This window comes from Meleagris gallopavo, chromosome 4, assembly GCF_000146605.3.
Source record: "Meleagris gallopavo isolate NT-WF06-2002-E0010 breed Aviagen turkey brand Nicholas breeding stock chromosome 4, Turkey_5.1, whole genome shotgun sequence".
NCBI lineage: Eukaryota > Metazoa > Chordata > Aves > Galliformes > Phasianidae > Meleagris > Meleagris gallopavo.
This window is the reverse complement of record NC_015014.2, coordinates 35,170,694-35,179,828: the sequence shown is the minus strand read 5'-3', so window position 1 is coordinate 35,179,828 and position 9,135 is coordinate 35,170,694. Positions and strand designations below refer to the sequence as shown.

The following is a 9,135-nucleotide window of genomic DNA, read 5'->3' as shown; positions in this document are numbered from 1 at the left end:
AGAGTCTATTTCCGGATAGTTAATGAGAAGTAGTAAGTAGAGTGTAAATTACAGTGAACCTTGAAAGTAAAGACAAAACTTTTTTCAATGCAGTAGAGAAGCTGGAGCCAGCAAGGGGAAAAATAGAAAGGCAAATGGCATGGAAAATAATCCTGGCAGGAAGCTTCATAATGAGCAAATGGGGAAAGATAATTCGTATCCAGCCCCAAGCCCAGCAATAGCGAAGACTGGAGGGTGCAAGCCTAAAACTCATCCTTTTCTTCTCTCTGGTATAGGGATCTCAAAAGGACAACTACCAATTTTAAGGGCAGATGAAGGAGCAAATGCTTCATTCTGAAGATGACAACCAGGTGGCATAGAGTGTGCTGAAGCAACCACCAGCAGTGCCTCAAAGAGCAGCATAGCGTCGGTGCGAGAAGGTCAGATGTTGGGGCATGATTTTCTAGGGCTTTACATCCACGAGATGGTGGTGTAACAGCATCACTGGATGGGCAGAGGAAACAGCTTTGAGGTGAAGTGGTATAGCATACAAATGAACATTTTCTTGTCCTGATGGGTTACTTGCCTCCTTGTGCTAATGGTAAGGGTACAATCAGGACCTATTTAGCTATCAGCCATAACTGTGTTGCTCTAGATTGCTTAAAGAAATCTTGTGAGGTGACAGTGGACTCATTGTAGAAAAAACTAGGACTTATCCTGGGGAGGGCAAGATGCTAGTGCCAGTCAAACAATGCCTACCTCCTTGATTAGAAGCAAACCATTTGAAAGTAGAATTCTTCAAAATTGGTTTTTAATTTAATTTTGCAATGGAAAGGTTATTGAAAAAGCTGTTGCAGCTACTTTGATCATGCATTCCTACAGCTTTACACTTATTCAAACTACAGACCACACACATTTCAGGCTTGTATACATAATATATTTCAACACTGCTAAAACACCTTTGCTCTTAGCATAGAAATATCATGAGAGGGAATTATAGAAGCCCACTGGAAGAAGGACAAGAGGTCTAAAACATAAAATAACTTCATTAAAATGATTTTTTTTCTAAGTTTGACAAAATAAATAGAACAACCCCTTGAACCATTTTCCTGAAATAAGTGACCAGGTATTTTAGAGGCATTTTTCATTTTTACTAATGACATTTTATTAGAAGAATGCAAAATGTATCATGCAGTAACTATGAAGGCATTCAGGGTCTTTTTTATTATGACCATGAACATTTATTTGTGGGATAAAATTGCCCATAAATAGTAAAGTCTGTTACTATCATATATATGCCTGGTTCTGTTAGCTATTGCTTTACCCATGACTACCATAATGCAGTACTGACTTTAGGTGCATCAAATATAATCAAAATTATCACAGAACCAATACTACATGACCACATTTCTGTCATTCTTAATTGTGTACTGTGAGCTTTCTTTTATTAAAGAGAACAAGTATGAAACTTGAGTCACCCAAAGGAATTGCAGCTTGCAGCTACCTCCTTAAACTATCTGTTGATATCTAAAGAAAGCAGTTTAATCCAGCACTTCTCAATCCACTCAATAAAAACACAAAAATTTCAGTTTGCACTACACTAGCCTTGAAGTCAATTTAAAGATAAATAATGTTCTTTGCTGGTTTACATGAGAGATCAAGTGTCTTTGTTCTGAATAACACTGTGAATAAATTAAGCGAAAAGAAGCACATCTTTTAGCTTTTTTTCAGGGTCTTAGTTTATAATTTTTATATAGTGTATTAGTTTAGTCTACCCAACACTAGGCTGCAGTAATGATGTTTAAGTAGTGTTGAGGACAATATATTTATTTATTTATTTATTTTCAGGAAACATTTATTTACCTTTTCCCTTCAATAATCTAAACAAGGACATTTTTCTTAATGATGTCAGAATTTTGATCCCCATGTAGAATCAGTAGGTATACAAAGGTTAGGCTTAGTAAGATTATTGTAATGGAAAGATAATCAAAATAAATAGAAATACTCACCAATGTTGAAGGCTTGCAGAAAACTCCACAAGGAGCAATCTCCAGAAAGAAATCTTTCCTCTCTGGTAGTCAGCACTTAAATGGGATCTAGGAGAGATGGAGCTAGGCTCCACCCCTTCCTTATGTGGCTGACTCACTGTTTGCCTCAGGTGGTCAATCAGAGGTTCAGGCCATGATCAACAATTCCCATACACCATGTTGAGACTCAACTTGAACTCTTCAGTTCTCCATAGGAGATCCATCACATATTCTGTGATGAGAAATCTAATTCGTACTGATCAGTGTGTTATTGATGCATGCAGAGCTCAATGAATGATTCTTACAATGCAGGATCATCTCCTGCCACGTTTGGAAAATACTTTCAAAGTTCCATGTAACTCAATATTGTGAAAATGTTCCTAGTGTACAACTTAAAATGTTGTTACTGAATCCCAGCACCAAATACACTGTGACCGTTGTAATCTCAACACAATGGTGATGTCTGAAACATTAAGCGAGTTTCTATTCTGTATGCAGGTCGTAAAATCTTTTTTCTAAAGATAAAAGTCAAAAAATCCAGTTAAAATTCTCTTCCCTTTTTGACACAGAAGTTGAATAGCTAATTAGGTTAAAAAAAAAAATTGCATCTTGTTTTATGCAAGATGATAGTTTAAATTTGTCTTGGAAAGTGATTTTGCCTTGTAGAACACTTTGTAGTCTTTCCATCTCTGCAAAATTTGTCACTTTGTCAATACCTAACCAAAAATATAAGGAAGCAAGTAAATGTTGCCTTCAATACTGTTGAACTAAAGCAGAGAGCATTTTTATATTTACACATGTGACTTACTGCCCCTTATGTTCTTGAGACTTCTCAGAAAATTGAGAAGACTAAGGACACTTCCAAATCTTCCATACAGAGCTGACTCAGAGATAGTGTGGTGGTTTTTTTTCCTAACTTCCCTTGTTTTTTCCTTTTTTGCTCTTTCTTTTTTTGAATTATCTCTGTTTTGCTTCACATTATGACTTTTAATACTAACACCTGAGCACAAAAAATGAAAAATTAAGATACTGTTCCACTTGACTAAAACCATTATGCTAAGCTGTTGAAATAGTCCGAGTTATGCCAGCTGTAGAAATTAGGTGAAGATAATTTTGCATTGTATAAAAGATTTCAAAACTAATTGCATTCATTTTCAGTTAGGGAACTGTAGTATTTGGTACTTCCAGTTTCAATGAGCTTAAGCTGCTCTTACTGGACATAAGTCATACAGAAAAGTCCAGCAGTTAAAAAAACCTAAGAAATAGAATTTAAAAATAAAAATACTTTGTGTGGTTTAACAGCCTACTTGGAAACAGAAAACAGAATATTGTTTAGTTTCATAGCAGATGAAGAGAACTGGTTTCTTGGTTTCTGAATATATATAGCTATGATTTAGCATAGCAAGGCAATAACTAGCCATGACTGTAGAAAAGAATATTTATGAGACATATTTTCCTAGCTTTTTTAAAATTGAAGCTGTGTCATTTCCACTGTAAACTTTTTCCTTATCTATCCAGCAGCCTGTCTTTTTTCTTGCACTATTTCAAGTCTACAGTTAGAAACTTGCAACGCCGAATCTTTCGCATTCCTAGGGGAGATTTATACAAGACAGAAGGTAAATGGGTACTAATTCTGCTTCTGTTTCATGTTCTGTGGCAACCAGTGCCAGACCAGGTCTGCAGGATGACTACTAGGCCAGGAAACCCACTGAATTCTTGCCAAAATGTGATCAAAATGACAGGACCCTTGGATGGATGCCAGGGACTGTATTCGTAACTAGCAGACTCAGGCAGAGCATGTCCTTACAAGGCACAGTACTGATACTGGCATTTCCAAAATGCCATACATAAGGTGCACCAAGAGGTTTCGTTTGTTGTTTTCATATTGCTGTAAGCTAACGGCACCTCTTGCAGGAAATTTCTTCCCAGATGCACAAAGTATGTCAACCTAAATTCCACAGACCTCTGTACTGACAGGGTTAATTTTGCTCCTCTTTTGAAATTGCCTGTAAATACATCCAGAAAATTTTCTTATGAAGTCTTCAATGGAAAAAAAATAGCTTAGAAAGTCAAATCTTACAGCTGAAAGTGTGCTCAGACTTAGAAGTTTCTATCTGTTTGGATAAGATATTTTCATTTCTGTTCCCAAGCAATGGCTGGTATTGGACTTTTACCTAATACAGCTTAAATCATATTCAGATGCTCCTTCTCCAAATAAAATCTTCTGCCCAAAGGAGCTGTGGGCATATTCACACATTCATCTGCAGCAAAATGACAGTGAGAAGCAGTAGGGGATTATGTTGTGGTTAGCAGACATGAGATGGCAAAGTGGACTTCTATTAAATGTAGTGTTGGCCAACAGAGTATGGAAACAAGCTACTACTACTCTTAGATGTCAAAGTGTTTTCCTCATAGTGATGTGGGGGTTTTGTTGTTGTTAGTTAGTTAGTTTGTTTGTTTTATTTTCATGGAATAACTGGCAAAGATATTCTCAAAATAAGGTATTTCTTGCAACTTGTACTTTTTGTCTCTTCGGATAAAACACCATAAGCGAGACAGAAGGGTGGAATAAAGGACAAAACTATTTTGGGACATGTGCAAATAAGGCCTGTGGATTTCTTTCCTTAAATGCTTCAAACATCATTTCCAACCTTGCAATTCTATGATTCAATGATTCTAAACAGTCGGTAATTGCAACTGTCTAAAAATTCATCTTCCTTCCACAAATAATTTTGATTTTTTCAAGGTGCTTAAAAGGATTTTTCAATTTTGAGATGGTTCTAATTTTCAAAATATGACATTTACAAAGGGTGAGGCAGATTCTTAAAAAAGAAAAAACAAAAACACTGGAAACATGAATTTCTACATGAATTTCTAATATATATACATATTAAGATGAGAGAATCATACTGTACTCTGACAGGTACAGTCTTGTAGCAATAATTTCCAACATCTGCATGGTCTGGTGGGCCACAGATATTAAAATTTTGCACAGTTAGCAAGATTTTTATTCTTTATAATCAAGTCATAGAAAATTAAATATGTGAGATTTAAATGGAAGAAACACGGGACTGTCATATGTCACCCTATAGATGGTGGTATGTCTTGGAGTTGCAGCTACATGGCCATCTCAGATCTGTTCTTGTAACAATGGGCTGTGAAATAATATTGAAATAGCTTTAAAATTCCTACAGCAATGCACCTATATGGAGATAAATGACTTTAAATGCATCTTTAAGCAATTGTGTAAATCTCTAAGCTAAGAAGTTATTCATATGAAATTGTAATAAAGCTCTGAACAGAAACAGAAATTTGAAAACTGTAGCTTTTGGTTGCCTTTCAAAAAAGGCATTTTATTTTCACTCTACATCTACTAATCCAGAATGAAAATACAAGTGAAATTGAAGGGTAACTGTTGTGTTCTGCATTGATTGTGCAAGTTATTTTACATAGTTCTGAGAAAACACAACTTTTTCATGCTTTCATTTATAAAAATATTGCACAATTAGGTGTCTGGGGTAGATACTAATAATAATATGAGAGACAGCTCTTTACCTTGTACTTGTAAGAAAACATGCAGGAACAGCAAGACTCTTCCATGTAAATGTTGCCCTCGCATAAATTTAACACTTCTCTTCAGTTCTGTCTTCATTCCCTCTCACTTTATTGCCTGATTTTTATTGATTCATTTTAATTTTAAAATCCCCAAGGTGAGGTCTTTGTGTTCCTGCTCATCTAAAAAGCATCATGAAGCCTATAGGGATAAATAAGTATCATTCATGATTAATGCTTAACAAGGTGCCTTGCAGTTCTTGGCCTTAGTATTGACTGTTGGCTTACACATGCACCAGCCAGAAGGTGGCATTAAAAATCATTTTTTCTTAGACCTTGGTGTGGTCTGTACGTGATATGTGTAAAATAGTGGTGTGAGGTTATGTTTGTTCTCAACCATGGATTCTGACTTTGCTAGATTGTATTGAAAAACATGAATTGTTCTCTGGTTAATTCACATTAGAGAGATTATATTTTACAACTATAGAGGTCAGAAGCTTAAATTATTTCAAACAAAACTCTAAGATCTTGGATGATGTTTTTCCTATTTCTTTGTTTTCTTGCAAGTTCTCTTTACTTTAGTAGAGAGATGTAGTTTCACACTATTAGTCTGTGCCTCTTGCGCTTTCTGAAGTTTTGTTCTTTAACAAATACATGGAAAACATAAGCAATGAATGTGCCGCTAAAATACACTGAGTGTTAATCAATCATTTGTAATTATTAATAGTTTTTCTTCTAAGCATCTTGGAATACATCACAGATAAAGGGTCAGTTTCTTCATCTCTCATTTGCACTGATTGATACCTCAACATGAAGATATTTCAAAGTTGAGTGTAATTATTTATTAATTTCCAGTGTAAAAACTATTTATTTTACACTAGCATTTTTTTAACTTTCTTTTAAATTATAAATATGCTTGACAAGCCTTCAGTCATTGAAATAAGGAAACAACACCAGCAACGAAGATGAAAAACAAACAAACAACAACAAAAACTACCTTAATTCCTGAAAGGAAATACTGAAAATCTTACCATTTCTTTTAGGTATGAGTCATTTTTGGAGCTTGGCTGAATTTGTGTACAGTTTTAAATTGGTGAAAAACACATAACATTTTTAGTAGGTGATACTTGGATTTATTTATTTATTTATTTATTTATTTATTTATTGGTCATAGGAGAAGTATAGTCCTTCTTGACCTTGAGATCCAGACAAGATTTGCAGATATTGCGCAAAACAGCATTTGGTACACAAAGCATTGATGTAACCAGCTCCTGAGCTTCACTGAGTTTGTTCTGTTTAACAAACGCTCTGCTAGAATTTTTTTTTTTTTTTAATCAGTTGAGCTTGTTAGCACATGTTCATGGAAATTCATGGAAACCACTAGTTTTCATATTTCTCTTGTATGTATCAAGTTTTCATTCATTAAGCTTGTTGGGATACAGCTAAAATGGATGTTTCTTAAGGATGCTCAATTTTTCTCCCTCAAAATAAAATTGCTCTATTTTAATCTATTTCAAAGTAATAGAAGTCTAGGGGAAAGGAAACAAACAAGGAAATATTTTATATGTGGGTTTATCTTTTCATTTTTTAGTAGATGAGTTGTAATTTTTCAAAGCCACCTTTTGAAATCTATGCTATTTTGTCATTTCTTTCTGAAAGAGTAACAATACTGAATCTTTATCATATTGATCATTTTACAAGTTTTCATCTGGGGTCCAAGATAATACATAACATTGTTATTGCATTATTATTTTTCATTTGTATCCTATTGATTTGCTGCCAGCAACTTACAGGTCAATTTACAAAAAGATGAGATATGATTTATTTTTTTTCTAAAAGATTATGCCACAAAGGGGATGTTCTTATAAGGCAGTAATATCTCAAGGTTTGTTTTTTCTTCTCACAGGAATGCAAGACATTCATAAATTAGTAGTGAAGTTCTACCTGAATTTACACCCAGAGTATCCATGGCTTCTATATAATTCATATGAGTAAGTGGCTAGGCACAAGCTTACACTTAAATTGGAATTTTACTCCCAGGCATGGTTCTTTTGTCATTTCTCCCTGTTTAACTTAGAAATAATACCATAATTTCAGTATAGGTATACACATACAAAAGAGATTAGAGAGACTTTATATAATCTAATCACAACAAGCTGCCAAGGTTTAAGACGTCCAAATGACAGCTACTAAAATTATACATGAAGATTTATTTTTGGCATTGGCCAGCTCAATATCTGCGCTGAAAAGTCCCTTTTTACTAGGATCTTGCTCTTTCCCAAGGCACTGCAATTCCTCTCCAAAACATTAGTAGGGGTTTCTTCCATGGGACCAGCATTTAGCCCAGCTCAGTTCTCAAACATTTATAACCTTTTGTGGCCAACCTGCTTTGTCAGCATAGAAGGGCTGAAGAATTCTTGCATTCTCCATTCTCCATATCTGCACTGGAATGGGTACCATTGGGCCATGGTTTGCAAAAATGTTTGTTTTCTCACCCACACCTCTCTAAAAAATGTACTGAGAGTACATTACTGTTAGTACTCTTGTCTGTATTTAGGAGGCCCACTTAAAAAAGAAAACAGGAATACTTAGCCAAATTTCCTTACTACTTACTTTTATTGTCATTAGAGTTTAGCTACTTGGAAAGCAAGTATTAAAGCAGTATGTAAAATAGCGCAGATATGCATATGTTTTTATTCCTTCAGTATAAATCTATGACATAATTTTCAAGGGGTTGTTTTTTAATTATTTAATGCAAAATGTGCTAAATGCAGAGCTTGTGTATATATACACCCTGATATGTGCTATTATTTTTCTCTGGAACCCATCCAGGTATATCAAATCCACAGTGAGCAACACAGGGCCTTCCAGTTCATGCTATGCTTATAGTGTATTGAATTTGTCTGGCATACTTTCAACAGGAGCAAGTCTGACGAGAATTTTTATAGCACAGAATACCTTTTTTTGCCAGTGAAAAATTTCAGTTTTGGAAATGATCTGACATTCCATACAGACTTGTAGACTGAAATCAGATATTGACATTACACCATACTCTTCACGACACAGGATACTGAAATAATCTCGGTTGACAACCTTTATTCTAAATCACAGACCATTCACTGACCTTGAAAGTAGAACAAAGTCCAAATCAATTTCTTTTTCTCAGTGTGGCACAAAAATAATCAAGTAGCCGAAGGTGATGCCCGTATGTTGTAGGAATATTTCAAAGACTTTTTTTTTCTGTTCCCTTGTCTGTTTTGTTTCATATTTTGACAAAAATTTGAACTGTATAAGACAGGAGTATTTAAAATATAGATATAAAATCTCAGAATGTGCTGTGGCAAATATTTCCCTACGCTTTTGTATTAACAATAAAGAGAAAAGATGACTATACTCCAGTACTTCTTGAGATTATTTTAATCATCATTGAATGATATAGTGCTATTTATAGACAGAGAAGAAAATATAATTTTGCTTTCTTGATAGTATTCATAACTGTTTCAGTTGAGCGTAGATTTTAAAAATGTATTGAAAAAAAACATCAGGAAAAATGCCAAATCCTTTAATGTGTTCATAA

At 34.5% G+C, this 9,135-nt stretch overlaps 1 long non-coding RNA gene across 1 annotated transcript in view; it reads left to right on the top strand.

Annotated features, from left to right (window-relative positions):
- The first annotated feature begins 279 nt into the window (after positions 1-279).
- The window catches only part of LOC109367306, a 21,920-nt gene continuing 13,064 nt past the window's right edge, over positions 280-9,135 (top strand). The window contains exon 1 of the long non-coding RNA XR_004159607.1: positions 280-419. This is a non-coding gene — a long non-coding RNA (uncharacterized LOC109367306). The remainder of the gene's footprint in view (positions 420-9,135) is intronic.